This window comes from Lontra canadensis, unplaced genomic scaffold (genome assembly GCF_010015895.1).
Source record: "Lontra canadensis isolate GAN:19392208 unplaced genomic scaffold, GSC_riverotter_1.0 scaffold85, whole genome shotgun sequence".
Taxonomy (NCBI): Eukaryota; Metazoa; Chordata; class Mammalia; order Carnivora; family Mustelidae; genus Lontra; species Lontra canadensis.
The window spans coordinates 2,755,566-2,782,305 of NW_022631079.1; the positions used below are offsets into that span (position 1 = coordinate 2,755,566).

Genomic DNA, 26,740 nt, shown 5'->3' on the forward strand with positions numbered 1-26,740 from the left:
TACACGGTCTGAAACCTTTGGGATGCAGCAAAAGCAGTTCTAGGAGAGAAGTATACAGCAACACAGGACTACCACAAGAAGCAAGAAAAATCTCAAACAACCTAACCTTATACTGAAAAGAGCTAGAAAAAGAACAACAAAGCCTAAAGCCAGCAGAAGTTAGGAAATAATAATGATTAGAACAGAAATAAATGATACGGAAACTAAAAAAGCAATCGAACAGATCGATGAAACCAGGAACTGGTTCTTTGAAAAATATTAATAAAACTGATAAGCCTTCAGTGAGACTCATCAAAAAGAAGAGAGAGAGAGAGGACCCAGATAAGCACAACTGCAAATGAAAAATAACCCACACCACAAAAATATAAACATTTATAAGAGATTATTACAAAAAAGGGATTATTATGAAAACCTCTATGCCAACAGATAGGACAACCTGGAAGAAATGGATAAATTCCTGGAAACAAATCAACTCCCAAAACTGAAACAGAAAGAAACAGCAAATTAGAACAGACTAGCAATGAAATTGCATCACTAATCAAAAAACTCCCAACAAGCCAAAGTCCAGGACCAGACGGTTTCACATGCAAATTTAAAGAAGAGTTAATACTTATTCTTCTCAAACTATTCCAAAAGTAGAAAAGGAAAGAAAACTTCTATTCTATGAGGCCAGCATTACTCTGATACCAAAACCAGATAAGGATACCACCAAAAAAGAGAACTACAGGCCAATATTTTTTATGAACACTGACGCAAAAATCCTCAACAATATACTAGCAACAAAAACCAATGATACATTAAAAATTTCGCCACAATCACATGGGATTTATTCCTGGGCTGCAAGTGTGGATCAGTATTCATGAGTCAATCAAAGTGATTAATCATCACATTAAAAAGAGAAAGGGTAAGAACTATAGGATCTTTTCAAGACACAGAAAAAGCATCTGACAAAATACAACATCCATTCATGATGAAAACCCTCAACAAGGTAGGCTTAGAGGAAACATACCTCAGGATAATAAAGGCCATATGTGAAAAAAACACAGCTAACATTATCCGAAATGGGGAAAATTGGAGAGCTTTTTCTTCACAGTCAACAAGACAGGGACGTCTACAGCCACCACTTTTATTCAACACAGCACTCCAAGTACTACACACAGCAAGCAGACCACAAAAAGAAATAAAAGGCATCCAAATCAGCAAAGAAAAAGTAAAATTTTTACTTCTTGCAGATGACATGACACTGTATACAGAAAACCCAGATGGGCGCCTGGGTGGCTCAGTCGTTAAGCGTCTGCCTTTGGCTCTGGTCATGATCCCAGGGTCCTGGGAGATCAAGCCCGCACTGGGCTCCCTGCTCAGCAGGAGAGCCTGCTTCTCCCTCTCTACCCCCCCTCCTGCTTGTGTTCCCTCTCTTGCTGTGTCTCTGTCAAATAAATAAATAAAATCTTTAAAAAGAAAGAAAACCCAGAACACTCCACTAGAAAAAAACCTACTAGAACTTATAAATGAATGCAGAAAAGTCACAGGATACAAAATCAGTGTTCGGAAATCTGTTGCATTCCTATACACTAATAATGATGCAGCAGAAAGAGAAATTAAGAAAACGAACCCATTTATAATTACACCAAAAATAATAACATACCTAGAAATAAACATAATCAACGAGATGAAAGGCCTGGACTCCGAAACTATAAAACACTAATGGAAGGACATGAAGATGACACAAAGAAATGAAAAAATCCACACTCATGCATTAGAAGAACAAATACTGTTAAAATGTCTCTACTACCCAAAGCAATCTACACAGTTAATGCAATCCCTAACAAAATACCAACAGCAGTTTTCACACAACTTGAACACACAACCCTAAAATTTGTAAGGAACCACAAAAGACCCTGAATAGTCATAGCGATCCTGGGAAAGAAAAGCTGGCTGGAGGCATCACACTTCTGAACCTCACGTTATATGACAAAGATGCAGTCATCAAGAAAGTATGGTACAGGCACAAAAACAGAGATCAATGGAACAGAAGAGAAAACCCAGAAATGAACCCACAATGATATGGTCAACTAATCTGTGACAAAGCAGGAAAGAATATCCCATGGGAAAAGGACAGTCTCTTCAACAAATGGTGTTGGGAAAACTGGACAGCTACAGGCAAAAGAATGAAACCGGACCACTCTCTTTCACCATGCACAAAAAGAGTTTCACCATCAACTCAAAACCGATTAAAGACCTAAATGTGAGACAGGAAACCACGAAAGTCCCTGAAGAAAGCGCAGGCAGTAATTTCTCTGACATTGGCCATAGCAACTTTTCTCTATATATGTCTCCTGAGGCAAGGGATACAAAACCAAGAATAAACCACTGGGACTTCACCTGCACAGTGAAGAAAACAACCAGCACAACTGAAAGGCTACCTACTGAACGGGAAAAGGTATTTGCCAATGACACCCAGTAAAGGGCTAGTATCCGAAATACAGAAAGAACTTGTAAAACTCAACACCCCAAAAATGAATAATCCAATTAAAAGATAAGAAGACAAGGATAGACATTTCTTCAAAGAAGACACACAAATGGCCAAAAGACACATGAAAAGATGCTCAACATCACTCATCAGGGAAATCAAAACTACAATGAGATACCATCTCACACCAATCAAATGGCTAAAATCAACAACATAAGAAACAACAGGTGTTGTCGAGGATGTGGAGAAAGGGGAACCCTCTTACACTGTTGGTGGGAATCCAAACAGGTGCAGCTACTCTGGAAAACAGCGTGAAAGTTCCTCAGAAAGTTAAAATTAGAGCTACCCTATGACCCAGCAACTGCACTACTAGGTATTACCCAAAGGGAAAAAAACCCAAGCAACCTAGTTCAAAGGGGCACACGCACACTGATGTGTACAGCAGCATTATCAACAGCCAGATTACAGCAACAGCCAAGTGTGCACAGACTGATGAATGGATAAAGAAGATGTAGCATATATATTCAATGGAGTACTACTCAGCCATAAAAAAGAGATGAGATCTTGCCATTTGCAAGATCATTTGCAAGATGAGATCTCGCCATTTGCAAGGACACAGATGAATCTAGAGGGTATTACGCTAAGCAAAATATGTCAGTCAGAGAAAGACAAATACCTTATGATTTCATTCATATGTGGACTTTAAGAAACACCAAATGAGCAAAGGTTAAAAAAAAGAGAGAGAGAGAGAGAGAGGCAAATTAAGAAACGGACTTTGAATAGAGACAACACAGGGCTGGTCACCAGAGAGAAGGGGAGAGGGTGGGGTGACAATTAATCAGGTGATGGGGATGAAGGCGCACACCTGTTGTGATGAGCAGGGGGGAGGGCTGGATGGAAGTGTTGGATGGATCACTACGGTGCACACCTGACATTAATATCACACCAGCGGTAGGTTAAGTAAGTGCAATTTAAGTAGAACTTTAAAAAAAAAAAAAAAAAAACACCAAGGAAAGTTTTCTGTTAAAAAACCTTCCAAACAACGCACTTTGGCGAGTTTTCAAGCAACGAGTTAAAGAGCTACAAATGCCCCCACTACGTGCCAGGGGCCTGGACTCCCACGACACACAAGACACAGCTCCTGCTCCCAAGGAGTTCAAAGTCCACGTCCAGAGAAACACCATCAATGCCACGTGCTCGGTGTTCTGTGAAGACGCGCCTGACTGTGCGGGCCCCAAAGGAGGGCGGAAGGAGGAGTGTACCCCACATGAAGAGGTGCTCGGCTCGCAGACACTGGGCCCTGTCGGTCTGGAACCCGCTGGCCCCTGGCCGGAGCTGAGCGCTGACTTCACCCCAGGGAAGGGCCGGGTGGAGCCGACCAATGGGAGCCACAGAGAATGGAGAAGCGGCCAGAAGCATGTCTCGCCTCCCTCTCCGCAGACCTCTCTGGATCTCCTCTGTGGGTTCAGTCTGGGGCCCCCCTAAGTGCCAACCACACCCCCCCCCATCAGTTCCTCCAGCCCAAGCCACAAGGACCCGCTGCTCTTTGACTCCCCGCTTCCTCCGGGGGCTGCTCACCTGCTCGGGGGAAGCAACCTCACACAACTCTATTTGCGGACCTCAGACTTCAGGCCCTCACCAACCGGTTTCGCTGCACCTGCCCCCCACCCCCATGACTCCCTCTGGCTGCTCTCTGCTGGAATCCCAACTTTAAATTGGAAGGAACCTCAGAGTTTTAGTAAGGCACCTTCGTTTGGCCTAAAGGAGCCAAGCTTCAGCCCCAGAAATGTTTTGGTTTACACAGAATTCCTTGAAAGCCGATCCAATGCCTTCCCACCTATCTTCTTTAAGGCTGCCTCATCTTCCCAGGCATCAGATGATGGAAACGTTCTGGGTCTGCTCTGCCCAACACGGGAGCCGCAACGCTTGCACTTGAATGCAATTAATGCAAGAAACAGATTTTTTTTCATTTTATTTCACTTTCGTTTAATATAAGTGACTGCACATGGCTAGCAGCTAGGGTACTGGGCAGCCAAGCACCTGTGGCCATCCCCACTGCAGGGAAGCACTCGCGTTACTGGTGTTTGCGTACTTGGGGTGGTAGGCGGAGAGAGAAGCAAAGGAGAAGCATTAGCCCCTGAGCTGATTCAATTCACAATTTAAAAATACAGCAACTCCCAGCCCCCCTGACCTCACCCACACACACAGACCCACAACTTGCTCAGATAATTTGGTTAACACATTTTCAGAGACTAAAGCTCCCTGGAATATGGTGGCAGCAGGGAAAGGAAGTCTGGAGGACATGGAGGCCACTGAGGAGAGGCCTGGAGTCGAACCCAGGCCAGGGAGGGGAGGAGATCTCCGTGCAGAGAGAACAGGAGATTTCTGGCTGCTTTTCCCTATTCCTTCAACCCAGTGGGCAGAATGCCTGCCACTTCCCTGGGGCAGTGCTCTGACCCACTCCCTGCTCCCTTCCCGGGAGGAGTCCCCCACAGTCTTCCTGGGACATACTTCCGGCCATCCTGGCACTGGGGACACTGTGAAAGGCAGTCCCTCGGTCTGGACTAGTGACAACTGGTTTCTGGGCTGGACATGTTGAATTTCCACATCTCTGACTTTGACAGGGACATGATCAAAGTAAAGGACAGCGGGCTCTGGCCTCTGCTGAGAATTTTGCTCCTGGAAGGAAAGGCTGAGAGGCTTTAAGAAGGTGGCTGGGTTGATAATCTCTCCAACAAATGCTCAACAGTACAAACACCAGTTACTGTCAGCAATGGTAATTGCGGAAAAAGTTTCAGTACATAAATGTGAATACAAGAATATTGAAAGGACAGTCTTCTAGGAATACATTTTTTAAAAAGCACCACAGCTTCCGGAACCAAAATGCCCAAAAGGGGGAGGGGGGCTGTGCTATTATCTTGGCAGCCAAATAAAAGTAGACTTCTTTTATTCAAAACTTCACTTAATTTTATCTATTTAAAATTTGTAAGCATCTTAGCAATGGCAAAACCACGGGGGGGGGGGGGGGAGTCAGTGAAATTCTGACTAAAAGCCGCTTTGACTGGGGACTTCTCCAGCAGTGTGGTAATCTGAGCGACTTAAATGACAATCACAGGATATGCTAAGCAGCCGGGCAGGACTGAGTTCGTTTAGTTTACTTTGTAACTATAACAATGGACTCTGGTTTGCTTTACTCATGCTCACATGAGTCACTCGCACCAGAGGACACGGCATTCCCAGCACGAGTAAGCACTCAGTTAAGCTCCTTTCTCTTCACATTTTCTAAGAAGCAAAGGGAAGTACCAGCATTACAATGGTCATCAGTCCGGGAGGAAAGGACACTCGGGGTGAAGACAAGCGCCCCCAATGGGAAGCAAGCTGGTGCTTCCAGCCCACTGTCACCTGGGGCAGGGCATGGGGGTGGGGCCTCACCAGTCCAGCCCCTTAACCTTGCAATTCATAAATAAGATAAATGAGTGGTACCTGCCAACCAGGCTCATGGGGACATTAAAATAAAAATACCCATTTAACACCTTGCCGTGGGAGTACGAACCACACAGACCGGAGGCTGGAATCTGCTGATCGCAATCCACAAGCCCAAAAAGCATACAGCGGGCATGGGACAGGGCATGGGACAGAACGACGCGGTGTCCCCATGTGGCGCGATGCGCCGCACAGTGAGGTCGGGGTGGGCTCCGCAGTGTTCGGTGTCTAGGGCACGGCAGAGTCAGGTCTGGAACCCAAAGGCCTGATCTCAAAAGCTCACAGATGGCCCCAGCCCAGGGACAGGGTCCCCCAAAGACTGGCTCTGGTTTCCCTGGAAGCAGGGCACCCTCCCTCCCAGAAGACAGGCCGGGCTGGAGCTGCCAACGCCGTCGCAGCTACAGGGTTCACATCTGCAAACTCCTCTCCAAAGACCCTTCCCCTCTGAGGAACACCTCACACCAAGTGCTCCCTCTGCCCGAGGAGCCCAGAGTGGCAGCACTTCCTCGGTCTCCCTCCACTGTGCTCCATGAACCCGCAGGTGTCTGTGTCCTTTTAGAACCGGGTCTTTTCCAAGTCAGAAAGGGCCCGGGCTCTCCCCAGCCCTTGCACAGTGCCCACAGACCAACCATGCTCACAGTGGAAACCGGTGACTCCAGCGAACCCAAGGCCTTAGGAATTTCCAGGAAGGGGGAGGGACCCTTCTTAAAAGCAGCAAACTACACCCACAGAGAATATTTAGATGAGCACATCAAAGAATTCAGGAAACACCAAGTTTAAACTCTTTAAACTAAAAACACAAGCTCACAGACATGGGTAATGAGGTCCACTGTTCCATTCTAAGGTGACCTTTTAAATCTCTTTGTTCCTTCTGTGTCTGTCTACAAGGCGTTTGGGCAGGACTCTAGTTTCAAAACACAAAGAAATCTAGCTTCACATCTGCTGACTCAGCACAAGTCTAGAATTTGGGATTTGGGCAGCAAACAGTGCGCACTCCACCGGGTGAGCGCCAGAGGCCTTGCAAACACACACTCGGCCTTCGGGCACCTTCCACACCCGGGTGGCAGCAGCTCGTGGAATTTCCAGCCTCATCCACATCTGGGAAAGCAAAGCCATGGGGCTGAGCCCAAAGTGCGGAAATCATCTAATCGGGCTTCAAGAACTGTGCTCACCGGGACCACCTAAAATTGTAATCTGTCTCTCTTCTCTTTCGTCTACAAGGAACCCGAGGTCTGGTTTGGCTCAAATGTCAAACTCTTGCCTTCTGACCCCCTCGGAGCTCTGCAGCTGCGTGTCCCCATTCAGGCTTCTCTGTTAGAACGCCCGAGTGGCTGTCAATCGCCTTTACACCCAGCAACTCTGGGGCAGCTCGAGACCAGGAGAGTCTGAAACATTGCCTTAGATTTCTGCACAATCGCGAGGGTTCAAGAAAGCCGGAAGGCGGGCTTCAGGAAGGTCTCCGCGCACTACGTGAAGGGCTGGTCTGTGTTACAAATGTCTCAGGGGCAGGTTGTGGTGCCCCAGTCATTCCTAGTCCACCTGCCGCTGTCTGCTGCGGGGTGGGGGCGGTGTGTGGTCTCCCCACTGCTCCAAGAGGACAGCTTTCCAGATACCCAGAGAGAGGCAAGCTGCTGGGGGCACACACGGATACCTGCTCCACAGGAGGGCTCGCGTCCCGTGTGCGTGCAGGACTTCAACAATTCCCTCCAAATGCAGAGGTCCTGGGACCCGGAAGGAGAAAGTGAAATTTCTTTAAAAATTCACAAACATCTTCAATCCTCCAGACTGTCAAAGAGCCTCTTTCTAAGCCAGGCCACTTTCCAGGATGCATCTCTCAGAGGTACCTCCTGGATGACAAAGAGAGCTGCAAAACGTTCTCCCTTAGAGGGAGACAGCAGGTAGGTCGTGCCCACAGGGGGCGGAGTGGTGATCTTTCCACCCAAGGCTCAGCTCCAAAAATCAATCAATCAATCAATCAATCAATCAGCCTGCAGTCAAATGCTTGAAGTTTCAGCTGATCTTATGGAAGTGTCCCAGGCCACCACGACAGCAGGAGAACAGTGGGACTCAGGGATGGCCTCTAGACTCCCAGCTCCATGGCTGGGCCACCCATGGGGGTGACAGGAAGAGTGACCACGTGAAAGCTCTGCCCCATCTTTGGTGGGGAGGCAGAGTGGGGACAGGAAGTCAGTAAGGCTAACACATCTGGGTATATGTGGCTGGGTGTGTGGCTTGTACCTTAAGGCACTAGACAACCGATTAAGGAACCAGCAAAAGTAGGATGAGGAAATAGAGTTCAGTGCACTGCTTAAGAGCGATGTTCCAAGTTTTTGCAGTGGAGCAATCCACAAACAGAACTAGTTCTCCTGGCTAGTTCGAGCCCCACAAGAGGCACAGGACTCTAGCTCCTTCCCTGCAGGGCCAAAGTTAACACTTCAGGGACAGAACCTCCCCGACTTCTGACCCCAAAACCCTTTTTGGTTTGTATCTTTCAACTATTAGAAACCCACTTTCTTGATTCATCTTCTTTCCAAGTCTTCCATTTTTACAAGCATCCGGCTAACTCCGCTACCAAAAAAAGAAAAGTGAATCTGAAAAACCATGGCTCACTCCTGGGCCCAAGAACGGCACTGCAAGCTTTGCAGATGTGCCCTGTGGATTCCTGCAACTCTTATGAAACAGGTACAAGGTGATCGCAGACAGAGAAACTTGCCCCGAATCACAGAGCAGGTTAAATGGGTACAGCTGAGATGCCCGCATGGGCTTAAGTGACTCTCTCCCAGCACTGCACTCTCTTCCTCTAGGGGAACGGAGCAAATGCCATCGTACTGGACTGCTGCTGGTAAAATATGCGTGCCGTGCCCTTCTGCAGGCTCCAAAAGACCCATTTCACGGAAACACACAGATGAGGTTCCTCAGCCTCAACACTACTGACGTTGGAAGGCATGATTCCGTGAAGAGGGGCCCGTCCTATGAACAGCGTCAGTGCCCCTGGTTCACTAACAACCACCCCCCCGCCACCTTGTGAGAACCACCGAGTTTAGCCAAGTGTCTAAGATCACATTGCTGGTTCAATCTTGACCAATACCAAGAAAGAGCCCCTCTAAATTCTAATCTGATGGAGGCTTCTGGGAGAGCCAGCGAGAGCTCCTGAAGAGAAAGCACTCGTTCCATCAGATAAAATGCACCAGACAGAGAATGTGACCAGCTCTACCTCAGTGGACTGGAGGCCAGTACCATCCCGTAGCTTCCACACCAGGCTGGATATCCCCAGGGCCGTCGACCTCTGTTCAAAGTTTCTAGACTCTCACCCAAACCCAACAGCCCCATTTTGCACCCACAACCAACACACAAACCGAGAACTGTACCCAGCAGCGCCCAAAGCAGTAAAAGCACGAGCGACAACAGAAGACCCCCATCCAACACACACGGTCTACTGCCGGGCTCAGGGCTTGAAGCACCCCCCATGGATTATCAATCTAATGTAATCCTTCACCATCTTCAACAACTATACGAAGGACGTGGTATTTATCCGCGTTTTATGAATGAAAAGACTAAGGCGCAGATCTCTCAAATAACCCGCCCAAGGTCAGATTTTATTTATTTATTTGAGAGAGAGAGAGTGGGGGGAGGGGGCGGGAGGGACAAGCAGACTCACCACTGAGCACTGAGACCATGACCTCAGCCCAAGTCAGACACACTTAATGACAAAGCCACCCAGGCGTCCCCAGAGTCCCTGTCCCCTAACCACTATCTCCAATGCCTCAGAAAACCATGGGGCCGTAGCCTCCCTCTCCACCTCTACCAGCATGAGACCTTTTCCTCCAGACGTGTCAGGGGTTGGGGGCTGGCGGCTAGCTCAGGGCTGACACCACACTACTGACCGGCCTTGCTAGGGAGGGCAAAACACAAACCCGGTCATCTCTACTGCTGCCCAACCCACACATGTCTGCCTCGAGTAACGATCACGCAGCACTTGCTTAAATGTCTGGCTGAAACAGGCCTGTGGGCACCCGCGGGGATGTTGATATACCTGTCTAGTAACCAGCAAAAAAGAAGTAAGGCCAGATGGAGAGGAGCGACACTGGACCCAGGCAGTCACCCCACTCTCGAAATCCATCCCTATCCACCTTCTCAAAAATGTCACTTAAAATTCTGCTAGATACCAACATGAACCCTGAAAATCAAGTTTCCAGAATTTACCACGTGCCCTGTTTCGAAAATCAAGCTGCCTGGCATACTTCCTCCTCTCCATGATTTTCACAAGATTACCCCCAAGTGGTTTTATCATTGCACTGGCATGCGCTGTCGACATCTTCGAGAACTCAAGGCACTTAACACAGCTAGTACTCCGAGAGGTCTAAGGAGGAGGCCTGGGTGGGTGTTCTGTGTCTAAGAGGTGGTGACGGTGATGGAGGCGGGGGTGGGATGACACCGGGCTCTGGGTTCTGGCCCAGATGCTGTAGCGCACAGCGTTCTAAGACATGGGACACTGTTCTCTTTCATTCTGACCTCGCAGAAGCCAGCCCAGCAGAGGGACCCCCGGTGTACTGGCAGCCCCTGGTGAGACGCACTGAGACTTTCTCACCTTCAATGAACAAGAAAAGTTCCAGCATTCACAAAGTATGCCACTTGTGACCTCACCATTCTTAACTAACAGGCTCAACACTAAGTGCCAAGAAACAAAAAGCACTTGACGTTGCATAGAAAATACTGCCCGTGTGCGCTCACAGACAATGACCCTAGACGGCCACGTCCCCAGCTGCTTAATGCCTGAGCTGCACTCAGTGCATGCGGGATAGGAAGACTATACCAGTCTAGAACTGACAAGGCTTCAGGGGAAAAAAAGGAGGAGAAAGTCACCCCAAGCCCAGAACGGTGGGGACGGCACACGTGTTAACAGGCTCATCAAGAAAGGGCTTGCTTAGTTAATATTTGAAAACCATGAGCTCCCAGAGTAAATGCACCATTCCTTGAACTTTGATATTCTGGCACTGGGGCAACGAGGAACTTTTAAAATCACACCAAAAACTCTGCTTTGAACAAAGAAAGCCCTCTGGGATTATTTCACTCAGAAAAGTTAACACTGTTAAAGCTGCTGTCTCAACTATAAAACAAAGATAATAATATATCTCTCAGCGTGATTGTACAAATTAAATGAGGTAGTGGGTGCAAAGCATCTCTCTACTTGATAATAAGCAGGTCCTTAAATGGTCGGCTCTGTCACAATGCTAGGTGACACTCAAATCAGAATCTAAATTTAATCATCCCTTTAGATTTTAGACAGCTCAGAGATTTAACAAAGTATCTTTCCCTTCTCACCACCTGACAGGGGCATTTCCAGCTACCCCAGCTGTCTTCAACATCACAGAATGTTTCTCAAAAGAACTGGGATCCCCATCTCACACAGGGGCACTTGAGTTAAACTCAAAGCAGCTGAGCTGATCAAGCCTATGAACTTAGAAACAGCGCTACTAGGAGGTCAAAGTGTAACTCACTGAAAATTCTATCCAATTACTTTACTTAGTACATTTAGAAGGGATTTTTCTTCCTTTCTTTCCTTCTTTCTTTCTTTCAAGATCTTATTTATCAGAGAAAGAGACAGCAAGAGAGTGAACACAAACGGAGGGGTGGGAGAGGGAGAAGCAGGCTTCCGGAGGAGCAGGGAGCCTGATGCAGGGCTCATTCCCAAGATCCGGGGATCAAAACCAGAGCCAAAGGCAGACGCTTAACGACTGAGCCACCCAGGCGCCCCTAGCAAAGATTTCTTTCTAGAGAAGTTTCATTCATAGACAGAAAAAATCAGAAAAAATCTCACTCTTTCTGTTACAGTCTGCATTAGTTTCTATCTTCATAAATGAAGAAAAATGGTATCATTCATAACTTCGTAATTCATGTTGGTAACTTCATATTGCAATTTACAATTTTCCTGTCATCCTTCGTGCTACGGATGTCTTCAGGTCTTCAGCCTGCCTTTCCAGTACAGCCAGTGTTTCTGATGGTGATATATGTCTGTTGCACTGGGTAGGTCCTTAATCAAACAGAATAAATCAAAGGTTCTGCTTCTCGGGTCCCTACACCTCCCCATCCTCTTGCAAAAGAAAGAAACAAAGAAAGAAAGAAAAAGACACCATACAAATCTCCATGCGCTTGCTGACTAGTTTCTTACATAGAAAGCTTTTTAAAGAAGATCCACGACTTTATTTCTACATCAGTTTTAAAAGAGGTAAGGCCACAGGATTAAGAATGAAATTGAACTGGAGCTCAGGCCTCTGATTCTTCTCTTTGGTGTAACTCCACCAGGACACAGAACAAACACTAATGGGGTGCGGGGGGAGCAAGTCCCATGCATTCTTCTCAGGGTATTTATTTCCACAAATTCCGCAAGAGCAATTACTGGCCACAATACACAGAAAGCATGGCTGTGGAGTAAACATGCTCATTCCAAAAACACGAGGCGCACGTGCTTCCTCCGGGCCGCAGCAGAGATCTCACTCAAACCCGCTCCCCGCCAGCCCAAGGAGTTAGCTCAAGGACCTCTCTCGCACAGGGAATCGAGTTCAAGAGAGAGCTTCCCCCAAACTTAGCCACTTCGCTGTAGATGCAATTCGACTCCCTCCGACACCTCCACTGGGCCTTTCTGGTAACCCCACGGCGAAACCACCCCCTGCTCCTTAGTTGTCCAAAGCACCCCGGCACATTCGGAGTCTTCGCAGCTGCAGCCCCCGCCCCCATACCCCGAGCCACGGGTTCAGCAAAGGCACGGGGAGCGTGCGGGGCTGTGGCGCGGGGAAGGGCAGCCCCCGCGTCCGCCGGGGAGCTCCGCGAGGCCGGCTCTGCCCGCTGTCCACCGGTCCCGCGCTGCAGCCCGCGTTCCCTGGAGTGCGCTCGGGCCGGCCACCCCGCCCAGAGGGCGCACACTTACGTCTCTCCTCCTCCCCGGCGGCAGTGTCGGCAAAGTTCCCGGGGCGCCGAGCGAGTGTGCGCGGCTCCAGCCTGGGGGGTGCGGGAGGCGGAGGAGGGTCGGGGTGGAGGAGGGTCGGGGTGGCGGGGGGCGCCGGGTTCCGGGCCCCACGCCCGCGCGTCTCCCGCGGCCTGGCCGGCCGGCGTGCAGCCGCACCGACACCTACACCGCACGGACACCGACACACCGACACCAACACCCGCGCCGGCTGCGACCCCGGAGGCTCCCGCGGGGAGGCCGCGGGTGTGGCCGGGCAGCAGAGGGTTTTTTGGAACGCAGGGTGTGGCCCTCTAACACAGCGAAAAAGAAATGAGTCAGCCCGTGGAGCCTGACCAATAAGCGTGTTCACTGGCGGCTAAGGCGGAACTTTCCTGTCTTGATTTATATCAACCCTTAAAAAAGAAGTTGTTTGTTTTGCTCCCCCCTCAAATTTTAGCCTTTAGCAACTTCCAAGAAAACGTGGATGGCTCAGTAAAAACTCTTTCAAAACAAGAATTAATCTCATCATGACACAATAGATCTGTGGATGGAGGTTAATTTCTTTTGCTTTCAGAAAAAGTTCCTGAGTTAGGCGGCGATTCTGGATGTAAAGAGCAGGGGGCCTGGCCTGGCAACAGATTCAGATCCGACCTCTGACACCGAATAACCTTGGGCAAACTACCTGCAATGGGGGTGGGGGGGTGATAAAATGCCCACCTGACATAGTCTGGGGGACAGCTTATATGTAATATTACACGCAAAGCACTGAGCACAGTGCTCCACGTACAGCGGGCACACAAACAACGCTGTCTTGTCCCTGGAAGTTCTAAATCGACCTTCAAAAACTAGGACAAACTAGCTTATCATTTTTTAAAATTATTTTTGATGTTAAAATATCCAAATAATTTAAAGCTGAAGTAGTATTTTAGTGTTCCGTGGTCTGAGTCCTTTATTTAAGTGGTTAAAAAAAAAGAAGAAGAATAAATTAAAGAAACTTCTGGTTTAGGATTCTTGGGTTTGGTGTTCCTATCACACAACAGGAATTTTACCACACACACAAAAAAAGGCTTAAAACTGAAATGATTTCATTTATGCCATAGTAAACCAACTTTTAAAAAAGTAAGAGTGATTTTGCAAATATTCCATCTGGGTTACTGTGCCCTAACCATTATTATGGAATAAAAATACAGGAAAGTTTATGTAACTAGGAATTGGCAAATCACAGAAGACTCAAGAATGGCTAAGTCCCATGCACCAGATAAGAAATGAGTTGATGGCTAGTGGGGGTAGAGACTTTTAGCAGAGGAATAATTGTTTTTTTCTAAGTTAAAAATTAAACCTTCTTGGCTTTGGAGGTAATCTCCTGAGTTTAACTTCCTTGTATTTTTTAAGAACCAATCATTCATTCTATAGGCCAAAAACTCTTCAAAATACTCACTAACCAAAGATCTCATCGAAAGTGAGATCAAAAGGCTCTTTCTAAAATGGGATTTTCTGTAAACCATTATGGAAGAGTGGAAAGAGCACTGTGCCAGGAGTCCAGAGCTCCCGCCCTAATCCCAGCTGTGCCCATATATGACCAGGAGTGTGGCGCTAAGTCACTGCTTCATTTCTCTGAAGGGTTCCAAGAGTTCTTCCACCCAAAAGACTAATTTATGGTCCAAAAGGGCAGGTGCAAGGTAAGCCTATGACCTCACATTTATCCTTAGCAACAGGCATAATATTGGCCCATAGTCTAGATGATGGAGCTGAAAATTTCCCTTGACTCACAGAAAGGTAATCTCATTGTCCTAGATGCTTTAAGTTAAATTCTACACTCATCTGAGCTCTCTCTCCCAACTTCTCTCTCTCGAATTCACTATCAACAGGTATGATGACAGCCTCCCACTGTGTCTCCCATATCTATATCATTCTTCCTATTCCCCCACACCAGGTCACCAAGGCTGAGTGTCCCCTGACTGCTGTTCCAGCTGCCAGGTCTTCTGTGCTCCCAATGCATCATCACCATCACAGAATAAATACGACTACCCCATGTGCCACCATGTCATAAACCTTCCTCTCACTATCAATGAAACAGCTTTGGTTTTATAGCAGATATCAAAAGGAAAACATCTGCTTTGTAGGCAACTTTCCTCAAACATTCATGCAAATCAATATGTATTTTTAAGCACCGTGATTTTCTATTTACAGAACTATTATCACCGATCATACTGGTCAAACTGATCATATGTTGGCTATTACACCAAGGACAGCAGCTCTTTTATACAGGAAGGCTTTATATGTATAATATATATATATATATATGTATATATATATATATATACGTATATATGTATATATATATATACGTATATACGTATATATATATATATGTGTGTGTATATATATAGTTGTGTGTGCACACAACTCAGGAAACTTAGACCTGCAAGGGAAAAATGCCATTGTCTGCGTGGGTAGACATAAGCAGATACATTGAGATACATGAAAGAGGAAGGTTAAGGTAGCCATCCAGAAAAGGGAGAGATGATTTACTTTGTTTCTACTGCCTAGGATCCAGTCAAGCTTAAAATTCATAGAATGGGTGCTCTGTCCGGAAGAAGGGCTTCATACATATGTCTACCTGAGATCATTAACTCAAACCAGTTGAAAGATGTTTACAACAAACCTTATGCTTCCAAAGTAGGGACAAAGTTGCCAATGTTGCTACACTGTACTATTTCTAGGATGTCTTTTCTGCCTACAGCACCAAACTATGGGGCTACGGTTGTATAGTTCAGAAAAAGTAACAATTACCCCATGGGCCAATGCCATGATGTTCAGGCAGCAAACGGGGGCCTCCACCTTTCCAACCCCCACCGACCACCCTAAAAACCCTCCATCAAATACGGCAACTGGTCTACTTGTTCCCCTAAAGCACAGGGCCCAGTATCCACCTCCACATGGAGGCCCACACCACACCTCCTGGCTGCAGACCTTCTCTCACTCTCCATACTAATGACCTCTTCCTGGAACCCTCCCCATATCTCAGGCCTTGAAGAACTCTTCTTTCCTCCAAATGTCTACAGACCTCCTTCTTCATACCTCCATCTCAACGCAGACTTACACAACCTTAGTGTCTTCCTTCCATCTGCAATCCCTCCCCTGACCCTTCTCTCTGGCCAAATGATAAAAGTCCATCTGAGGAAGAGACTGTGTCTCAAAGGCTTTGTATCCCCTCCACCCAGGACACAGCTGAACACACAGTCTGATATAAATGATGCTCCAGGTCAACAACAGCTACAAAGGAGAAAGGACAACGTTCCTTCTGGCTGCGGATACCTCAAGGAGAAGCACATATTATAGCTGTTCAGACCGGCTGGCACACAGAACTCAAGCGGCAGATGTGTTTCTTTGCTCTCGCTGACATGTTCCAACAATACGGAATGCTACTGGTGACAGAGCAAGTTGGATACTTCCTAGAGGGAAGCAGAGTTTACAAAGGAGTGTCATCACATAAAATCTCAGTTCCTCCAACACTAACCCACTGAAGAAAACAAAGGCATTAAGTCATTTTCTCTTCCCCTTCTAGTAAGGCACACATACTCACACATGCGGCAGTCCTGCCAAAGCACCAACTCCTCCTGAAAGAGAAACGGCTCTCTCCACGTACACGGGAGAGCCACGAACATCTACTCTTTGCCCACTAGTGCTCCTTGCTACTAAGGGTAGCACAAGGCAGTTCTTCAAGGCAATCTGTGACTACTAGAACCGTATTATGTATTTGTTTTATACAGCTTAAAAGCACACACTGTAAGATGTTTGCATTAGAGCAAACTCCTATCGACTCATTTTTCTAAGTTTTTATTTTAATACCCAGGGTGCATCACAAGTACACTCCATCCCTATCACCCATTTCCCCCATCCCCTCACCCACCTCCCCTCTGGTAACCCTCGGTCTGTTCTAAGAGTCATTATATCTCTCTCTCTCATACACACACACACACAAACACACACGTACATACTCACTAGTATCCTCTGATTAGTGCTAATACATTTCTGCTTTTATGAGATAGGAATAAACAGTGCCATTGTTCTCGAAAAGCTATGTCATAAACCAGCTGTCCCACTATGTAATTATATTTATTATAATTGCCATGACAAAGGCACAACTTCTTACATATGCCAAGTCTAAACAAATGAATTAGTCACCACTCTCGCTTGCGGGTTAACAGAAATGGCACTTGAGGCATCCCCAGTAAAGGCAAAGTGGGCACATGATGGAATGAGCACTGGGTGTTAGGTAAGACTGATGAGTCACTGACCTCTGTCTCTGAAACCAATAATACATTATATGTTAAGTAATTGAATTTAAATTTGGAAATAAATAAATATTTAAAAATGTAAAAATATATCAATAAGAGCAAAGGGGAACATGCTGACTCCGTGTGACCCAGCAACAGGACAGCCACAGGGGTAGCTGGGTTTTAGGACCAACTCAACATGACCCCCACCAGAATCTGATGGCAGATCTGCTTCTACAGACTGGTTCCATTCTCCCTTCCTGAAATCTGTCTTCTTCCGCTTAACTCCCAGCTCTCCCACCAAGAGGGCCTATTCCACAGCCATAATTGTAAAGATCCTCAGGGAAAACTCACACTGTTCCCACGTGGGGCCATGCATCCACCCAGAGATCAAGGTCTCCCGTTTGGCCATAGGTCTGTCTATACTAGAACTACCTAGGTGGGTTGACAGGAAGGGCAGTTAAGGTCTCCAGGAAAGTTTACTTCCCCAAAGTAGAAAGGAGGGCTCATTTGTCCCCCAAAGCACTACCACCTATCAAGAAATCCCATTTTATGTCCGAGCAAAAGGTTATCTAAACAGCCCTCAGCCTGCTAATAAATTACATTCTAGAGGTTCACTTCTGAGGTCTGAAATAAATGAAGTCTCAGGTGGCACCTGAAATGCATTTCACTGGAGACAAACGTACACATGGGCTTCTCTGGCCAGGCTTTAAAAGCCTACTTAACTTAGGATTGATCTCAAGTATAATATTAATGATACTTCTAATACTGTACTCAAACCTCATTCTTAACACTGTTCCTTTGGGAAACTATACTTGAAATTCCACCCAGAACAAGCAAATAACATGCTCAGTTTAATTCACTAAGGATCCAGTCAGGACGGTGCCTTCTGCTGCACACACGCTAATGCCCGTTTGTTGTATACACAACACAGCAAGGTAGGTGTTAACAGTTTGTACTGGGCCCGCTGTTAATGGGGGTCAAGAGGGTTTCGAGCTCGAGGTCAACTGCTAAGACGAGGGGAGATGGCTTCAAAGCCATGGATGTCTGAGCCCAAAGCTGGGGCTCTTGTGTCCCCACAGCCGCCAGGCAGGCCCAGGCTTGCAACTGAGGAGACCCGGCTAGCATTCTCAACCCTGTGTAAACACAGAGACCTTCACTCATGGAGCACTGCGTCACAAACTAATGAAGTACTATATGGTGACTAACATAATAATAATAAAAAACAAAAATACTGAGATTTTCTTACAGAAAAGAAAAGGGACTAGTGGCCAGTCATTGTCAATAACCAGACACTAACTTTCTATATCCTTCCTTTTAAAAAGAAAGAAAGAAAGAAAGAAAGAAAGAAAGAAAGAAAGAAAGGGTTTTTGTTTTTTTTTAATTCAAGACAGAGACAGAGCACAAGCAGGGGGAGTGGCAGGCAGAGGAAGAGGGAGAAGTAAACTCTCCGCTGAGCAGAGAGCCCGAAGTGGGACTCAATCCCAGAACCCTAGGATCATGATCTGAGCCAAAGGCAGACATTTCACCGACTGAGCCATGCAGGCGCCCCTCTATACCCTTCCTAACAGAGGATACCTCTCTGTGGTAGAACAAGAGAAAGTATTTCTCTGTCTGACCCCTAAACCGTACTAATAACTATATTTACATGAAGAGCCTCTGAAAAATCAAAGGTCAATAAATAATGTCTTCAAAATAAAATTATTGTGGCCTGTAGAGAAAAGAGACCACTCTTTATTAAATAGTCCATCTAAGGTATTCTAAAAGAAAATTAAAGTTGTAAAAATAACTGATGGGACACACTTCTGCCAATATAAACACAATGGATGCATTTAAGTGTTTTACACTTAAAAAACTTTTTAGCTATAGAGTATTTAATACATATGAGAGAATATATTTAATGCTTCTGTAAGGAAAAATAATATTAAATCATAAATATTTAATATAATATTATATATTATATATTATATAATAATATAAATATTAAAATCAACAATCACGAACCCGTCACCCAACCTTAAGAGTGGACCATTACACCAGAGCCATTCCCTGAGTGTTCCTTCCTGTCCGACTGGGGCAGACCTGTCCGTTCTTTCTGTGCATGTTGGACAGAAAAGTGTGAAAGTCCTTGGTCCCAAATGGGACTTGAATAATCAATTAGCCATCTGCCCTTTGAAATCAAAGTGGAGAGGTGGTCAGAAGTAGCACGACAGAAAATCGCTGAATGACCGAGTAGCTAACTAGTGCATCATCTTGGCCCAGAAACTACTAGTCAGACTAGTCAACTCTCCGAGGTCTTGGTTGCATGCCATGGTCCAAAGTCAAGACAAGTCAGTAGGAAACATGAAATCAAGAGAGCCCCTGGACACCCGCCAGCTTATCAGACACAGGATCTGAGATACGAGAGGTCAACTCCCAATTATTCCACACAGAGGTTAAGGTGTTACTGAACCTGCACAGAGCTTTCTCGCATCAGACACCATAAAGGGAAAACGCAAAGGAGCGCTCTGACAACAATAACCTCCACTTCATACGTCATGGAAAAAAGAACCAGTAACTTCAGTGGGGGGTGGGAATCAACGAAAATGGTCAAGAATTTACTAAGAGTTTATTTTGTTGTAATAACATGTTGGGCAATTTATATTGCAGAGAAAAAATTTTAGATATGTCATCTGTGAGATTGAACAGTTCACAACTGTTTTTTATGTTTTCTTTTTTATGTCCAAAAAAAGGCATATACACTAATCTAGTGGATGAGTCTGTACAAATTGCTTCACTACGAATGCAAGATGGAAGTAAGAAAGTCTAACATTCAGAAGCAACTAGACAGTGCGGTAAACACAGGCTGAGGAGGAGGGGAGGTGAGGGGACATGAGCTTGAGTGATGGAGGCCAATGTCATTCCAAGGGCATCAGAAGGGTGGCGGAACACAGCCCACCAGTGACCATGTGACACTGGTCTCTGTGACCCAACTGTGTGCCCCGTTCCACAGCCACTGGACACACGGCACACAGTCATGCTGAATTCGAAGAGTCCCGATCCTGGGGCCAGGGCTTGGATCATTTGAAACTAAATGTCCAGACCTTGACCTGGGACATGGGCCCAGAGAGACATGGCAGACGGAGGCCTAATGTAAAGCTTCTGCTGAGAAATGTCATCGCTACTCACATTGTTTCAGCCAAAGTAAGTCCTGTGGCCAAGACAGCCCCTGTGGCCAACCCTCACGGGGGTAGGAAAGTGTAATTCTCCCACAGAGATGGAGGGCGGGTAGGAAGGAGCAAGTGTTTTTACAACAACGTGATCTACCACAAAGGGAAGAGAAAATGGCTGAGAAGTGTTTTCTTCCCTTCTGTGACGATGAAAGAAGTGATCCTAGGACAGAAAGCCATTCTTACACGTCACCTTGCAGGTCTTAATATGGCCTCGCAACCCTCTCAGCCATGTCCTGAGACCTGTCCAACGCCCTAGCAGCCCCTGAACTCCAACACCAAGTCCAGTGTCGCCTCCCCGAACCCAGCCTGGGAGGCCTCTGGTTCACCTGCAAAATGGAGATAATCCTGCCCTCTTCCTGGGAAAACTTTTGAGAAATTAGGTAAAATGATGCATTTAAACATACAAGTGCATAAAAGCACTTAGTAAACAGAAGACAGTATTATTCTTAAATTATGATACTTGTCTCCTAATCCATATCTTTCCCAAACTGTCTTTACATTTTACTCATAGTTTTTTTTTAATATTATTATTTTTTAAAATTTTATTTATTTATTTGATAGACAGAGATCACAAGTAAGCAGAGAGGCAGGCAGAGAGAGAGGAAGGAAGCAGGCTCCCCGCTGAGCAGAGAGCCTGATGCAGGGCTCCATCCCAGGACTCTGGGATCATGACCTGAACCGAAGGCAGAGGCTTTAACCCACTGAGCCACCCAGGTGCCCTCATAGTTTGTTAATAAGTATATAAAATAGATGAATTAAAGATGTTTCCTTTGCTTTTTAAAACCACAGTTTCCTCTAATCTTACAGTTTCTTCTATACACACACTCTTTACAGTTTCCGTTAGTTAATCACTCCCCCCCAATTTGTTGATTTTTTAAGGCTTTCAAGAAGTTTTGGAAAGCAGAACTACTATCTATTATCTACAACTATTATCTAATTATCTATTATCTGTAGAATCTATTATCTATAGTAATTAATTACTTCTTCCCCACATAAGGGAACTTAAGGAAAACTGAAGATACTCAGAATCTTCGCTTGAACTAGGCTATAGATTCCAATCTGGCTCCCAACTGAGAATGAATAAAGGGCTTGGCATAGGAGACCCCCATCTTCTACTTCCAGCCCCAATTAGCGCTGCTTCTCCGCTCTGGAGAAGCAGAGTTCCAGCCTTTCCCCCAGACTGAGATCGTCCTTTCCTACCTCTGCCTCTTTGCTCACACTCTTTCTTCTAGCTGGAATGTTCCCTCGGCACTGCCCCAACTCTGTTCAAAGATCCTGCCTGTAGAACTGGGGAGGTCACCACAATGCGCGCACAAAGACATCCACCACGGCGCGCTCTGCAAGAACGAGAAGTGGAGGACGAGCAAAATGCCCACTCCTGGGGAGCTGGTTGGATACACTCCAGGACACGTAACATGTGAAATGCTGTGTAACAGTAAGCAACGGGATGTCAGTATTTACTCATGTGGCATGGTTTCAGCATACTGTCAATCAAATCAGGTGTCAAAACAGTATTTATGACAAACAGTCCATTTTAGGAAGAAAAAAGTATGTAACTCACCCAGGCTGAGAAAGAGCATGGCCAAATACAAACAAACAAACAAACAAACAAAAATCCCCCGAAAACCCAGGTTAATAATGGTAACTCTAGGTAGTGATAACACTGGTGAATTTGTGTTCTTAATAATGTTCACATTTTTATCTTTCCAATTAGTAGGGTTAACTTTTATAATTTTTAAAATAGGTATTTTGATTAAAAGGCACTAATCACTGAATACCCACTGCAAATGTCATCTGCTCCGGAAGGTCTCCTGGACCTCGCCACACCTACCACACAGGTAATTTCTCTCTCCTGGTGGTTTCCACAACAGTTACTGTATCTCTAATGACATCGGCTTTCTGTGTTCGGGCCTGCGTCGGCTCCTGATGTAGAATGAGTCTGTCTTATTTGTACTGGAATTTACCCTCGTAACCCCGACTGCCAAGTACCGAGCACACGACTGAGTGTGCTGATGGCACGCCATCCATGGCTGTGACATTCCCACGTCTCAGGACGACACACTGGACAGCTGTCTAATCAAACACTTGTCTACATTGGGGATGTCCCAAAAGAGCAGCAGGTGCCTTCTGGGGAGAGAAATCATAAATCAGAATACTTTATGTGTGGTGAGGTTGTTTGGTCACTTATGTCTCCCAAGTCTGCTTTCACTGCGACCAAAGACACCCTCGTTCATCTTAATTGAGACACAGGTCAATATTTCTTAATCCGGAGGCAAGCGTCTCAGATTTCCATCCATCTGCTTCAGCGTGAAAGGGACAAGAATTGCTTTTGCAATAATCCAAGTCCGTCCCTGACTCCGTAGGAACTATAAATATCTATTGTTTTAGGAGGAAATAAGGGAACTAAATGTCTTAAGCTTATGTAAGTATGCTTCAGGGAATCGACACCACTAAATGTTTTGAAATATCCAAGGCATTTTTTTTTTTTTTGGTTCAATAAAGAATGTGTTTTGAGAGCTAGGTGGGTGAGATTTAAAATAAAAACAACCACCACAATCTTAGCTGTTACTTAGCAATTTCAGGCTCCAATTGTTCCCTTCGAAAGGGCAAGCCAGCACATGGAGGAAACACTGGGCTCTCAGGTCCAGCGTCCGTTCTGGCCTCCATCTCATTCCCCAAGACCTTCGTCGAGCCAGCGTGAACTTGAAACCGCCCAGATACTGTCCTGCTTTGTTTCTCTCTCTGGAGACAAGTCACTTTCATTAAAACTTAATGTCCGAACAAAAGCAAAGCTACATGCCACCGTGGGTGAGGAGGAACGCTGACTGCTGGTCCCCAAAGTGTCCCCACCTGACGCGACAAAGGTTTGAGGGAGTACAGCGAAGGGACAGCACACTCGGAAGGGGGCGGACAGCCAGACTATCTGCAGCCCAGTCCCTGCACAGCCAGCAGGGGCCCGGGGGGACACGGCCATCACAGAGCCGGGTTAACACACCCAAGAAAAGAGGTTGATGCTTGAAACTACTCTCAGGGCTTCTCAGTTCCAGAAGGCGGGTGAGCACGTCAACGGGAGCTACCCAGCACAGACGCAAAAGCAAACCTTGTTTTGACCAACCCAACCAATGTCGTATCACCAGGGCTGAGACAGATACCTGAAGAACAGTGGCTTCAAGATGCCTTTGCCACAGGAAACCTATAACCAGTGCCGATTTACCAGCCCCCCCCACCCCCAGGGCAGACCATCAGACCCCCGGGGTTTCCAGCAAGCCAGGTGTTCGACACAGCTATTGTTAAAAGTCACAGTATATAAATACATGACTGAAATAAATTAGACAAAAAACAGAAGAAATACTCAAATTCACCGCTTCCTATTTTACTAGCGTTTATGCGCTTGACATTCCTTGCACTCCTGTGTGTGTGGCTGGTATGAAGCAGATGCTGGGGTGCACCTGCCCAGCTTCTTGGCTCCGCTTGCACTGACCTTGCTGGGGGTGGGAAATCAGCCAGGCCAGGAGTGTTCACACCAGAGAAATCAGCAGGCGCTGTAACCTTGTCTTCCCTCTGTACCAGCTCCTTCTCCCCACCCACTCCTCTCCCTGTCCCCCCTCCCAGGCCAAATCTTTTATCATTTGTCTGCATGGCAGTGCCCGCAGTACTGACCCCCCACAGCCTGACGGAAGCTACGAAGGTCAAGTTGGTCTGTATCAGATTGGGGCTTGTAAACTACACATCATGATATAAATATAAGGAAGGAAAGCAACCACAGGCGACCCTTGAACCACACTGGGACACCCACTTCCCACTCAGTCAAAGATCTGGGTGTAACTTTGAACTCTCCAGAAACTTGACTCCTGATTGCGTACCGTGGACTAAAGCCTCACAGATGACATCGAGTCAATGAATGCAGACCTTGTACACTCTACGTATTATACACTGTATTTTCACCACAAGGTAAGCTGGAGAAAATGTTTCAGAGGAAATCCCAAGGAAGAAAAGATACATTTCAAGGACCAGATGATAAAAAGTCCACATCCAAGTGGACCTGTTCAAACCCGGGCTGCATGAGGGTCAGCTGTCCTTTCATTGTGGCCCCAGAAGCACAGTCAGAGCGCGGAGTATGACCCATGGTCTTCCTCTCATGGGAGGCATGACCGAGCCCCATGCACAGAGCTGGAGAAGCTGACAAACTACAACAGAAGTACGAAGGCAAAAATCAGGCCAGGGAATGTCTGACTCGGAAGTATACAATCTTTTCACATGACAACCTCTCGTCCCAACATTATCATCATCAAAACGAAACCGGAAGCAACCACATTTAACTGTCAAATCATCCGCAACCAGTTGTGGCCTCTGTTGTGTAAAAAATGAGACGGATACTCAAAGGGGGATGTGGGAAGGGAGAAAAGAGCTCAACTTTATGCCTACTCGCCACGTTTATTCATGGGGACTTCCCAAAACGTGCACACCCGAGGTCGGTAAGCCGTGCTGCTCACTGAACCAACGGGAACAAGAATGTCTATTTGCAAAGGGCTAGTCCCAAGTTAATATAAAAGGAGTCCTCCTTTGATCCATTAATTACTCATGCTGTCTGCCCAGCTGTGACACCCAACGTAAAAGGACACACCTACCAACACACAAAAACTGCGCAAATGTTAGCATCCATTTTTTGAAGTGTCTGGATATTTACTTTTTAAACATTTTCTCTTTCAGACTTTTAAGCTATCTGATCGAGCTACTCTTCCACCGTCGTCTCTTAGACACTGTTCACCAGTAAACCAAAGACTTCCAGAGGACTAACAAAATTTCACTTACTGATTATTTAAAACAATTCTTGTCATCTTGGCTTCTGAGAAGTTACCAGCTTCTCCCACTGCTCCAGCTCACTTCCATCACCTGTCACGAGGAGAAGGGATCTGGTTAGTCACAGGTCTCCAAAAGACCACTTCTGGATTTCTACATTCGTTTTTTTCCTTTCTTGATAACCAAAATAGAGAGAAAATAGTCATCTCCTCCTTTCTCTTCAAAATCAAAAAGGAAGGACAGAGTAACAACAGAGAGCACCCCAAGAGAAAAAGAGATTTAAAGAGCAGTGTTTCAATGGCTGAGGCTTGGGGGAGACACCCCCTCTAGTGCCCTGCCTTATGTTTTTGGGAAGAGGTTTTGGTCTGTTTGCTGGGAGGAAGCAGTATCAGACTAAGCCAGTTTTGTCTCTCCCTGCCCCAGCCCCTCCTTGCCCTCTTCTGGACCGATCTGCCTGGGAGTGTGTGAGGAGGTACTGACTTAGGGCTCAGCCCTGCCAAGCGGGGAAGCCCAGCTCTCTCCAGCTCTCCACAAGCCCAGATGCTACCAGAAGACCAGCAGGTGACAGCTGCTGGAGTCAACACACATTTTAGATTCAGAGATGCTGGTGAGGTCTCCAATCCCGCTTTACCAGTAATTAAGTGACCATCTATACTGATTCCTCTTATCCTTGGCTCTATTGCACCCCAGCATAGAGCCAAAACTTACAGAATAGGAAAGATCAATCGTTAGGGAACCCAACCCACCCACATCAACAAAAGGACACCACATGGACAAACCTTGGTTCCAAGTCCTACCACTCATTAGCCATGCGACCTTGGCAAAAAGTCCGTTCATCTCTTCCCAGCCTCAATTTCTACTTTTCTGAAAGATGCTCCCCACTATACTGTGAGGTTCAGAGAATTAAATGAGACGAAGGAGAAAATCTGCCGTGTCAAGCATGCTCTGATCCAACAAGGGTATATCCCAGAACCAGGGACACCTGTGCTCAATGATCAGCCCTAGTAACTCATCCCTAAGTCCAGTTCAAATACTGGAGATTCATATACTCCATGGAGTAATGTTTTATGCCCAGCAAAGGGCCTTCCTTCTTCCAAGAGCAAGGCATCCTGAACAAAAGCTTTACTTTTGTTTTTTAATTTCCTAACATTTTAAGGCCCACAACCTAGGGACAAGAAGTTCTGTTTTCTTTACCTTCACAGAAGAGCCCCAAATGAAAACATCCCACTTCTACCAGGTACGATGCAACCACTGCTCATTTTCTAGGAAAAATATATGGCTCCAAGGGGGTCAGACTTACAAGACAGGCACCTGCTACTCTTCCTCACCTGAAGCCTCTCTGTTGTCATTCCGAGAAAAGAGATTCATATTAATTATAAAAAGAGACTCTGTCACCTCAGTTATAGAATAGACAAGAAGTCTCAAGTTTTCCAAACCTGTAGGGTGTGTGTGTGTGTGTGTGTGTGTGTGTGTGTGTGTTGGGGGAGAGGGGAGGGAGAGTCAGGGGGCCACAGATAAAGGAGAAAATGGAACAAACGCCACATAAACCCTA

At 46.3% G+C, this 26,740-nt stretch overlaps 1 protein-coding gene across 5 annotated transcripts in view; it reads right to left on the reverse strand.

Moving 5' to 3' along the window:
• The window catches only part of SGMS1 (sphingomyelin synthase 1), a 179,565-nt gene that overhangs the window by 82,228 nt on the left and 70,597 nt on the right, over positions 1–26,740 (reverse strand). For 4 of the 5 annotated variants that reach the window (XM_032883013.1, XM_032883017.1, XM_032883011.1 and 1 more), the window contains one exon: positions 25,201–25,281. The gene's annotated coding sequence lies outside the window, so the exon portion shown is untranslated. Of the gene's footprint in view, positions 1–12,878; positions 12,970–25,200; positions 25,282–26,740 lie in introns of those variants that run through there. The other variant, XM_032883015.1, reaches the window with a different exon arrangement.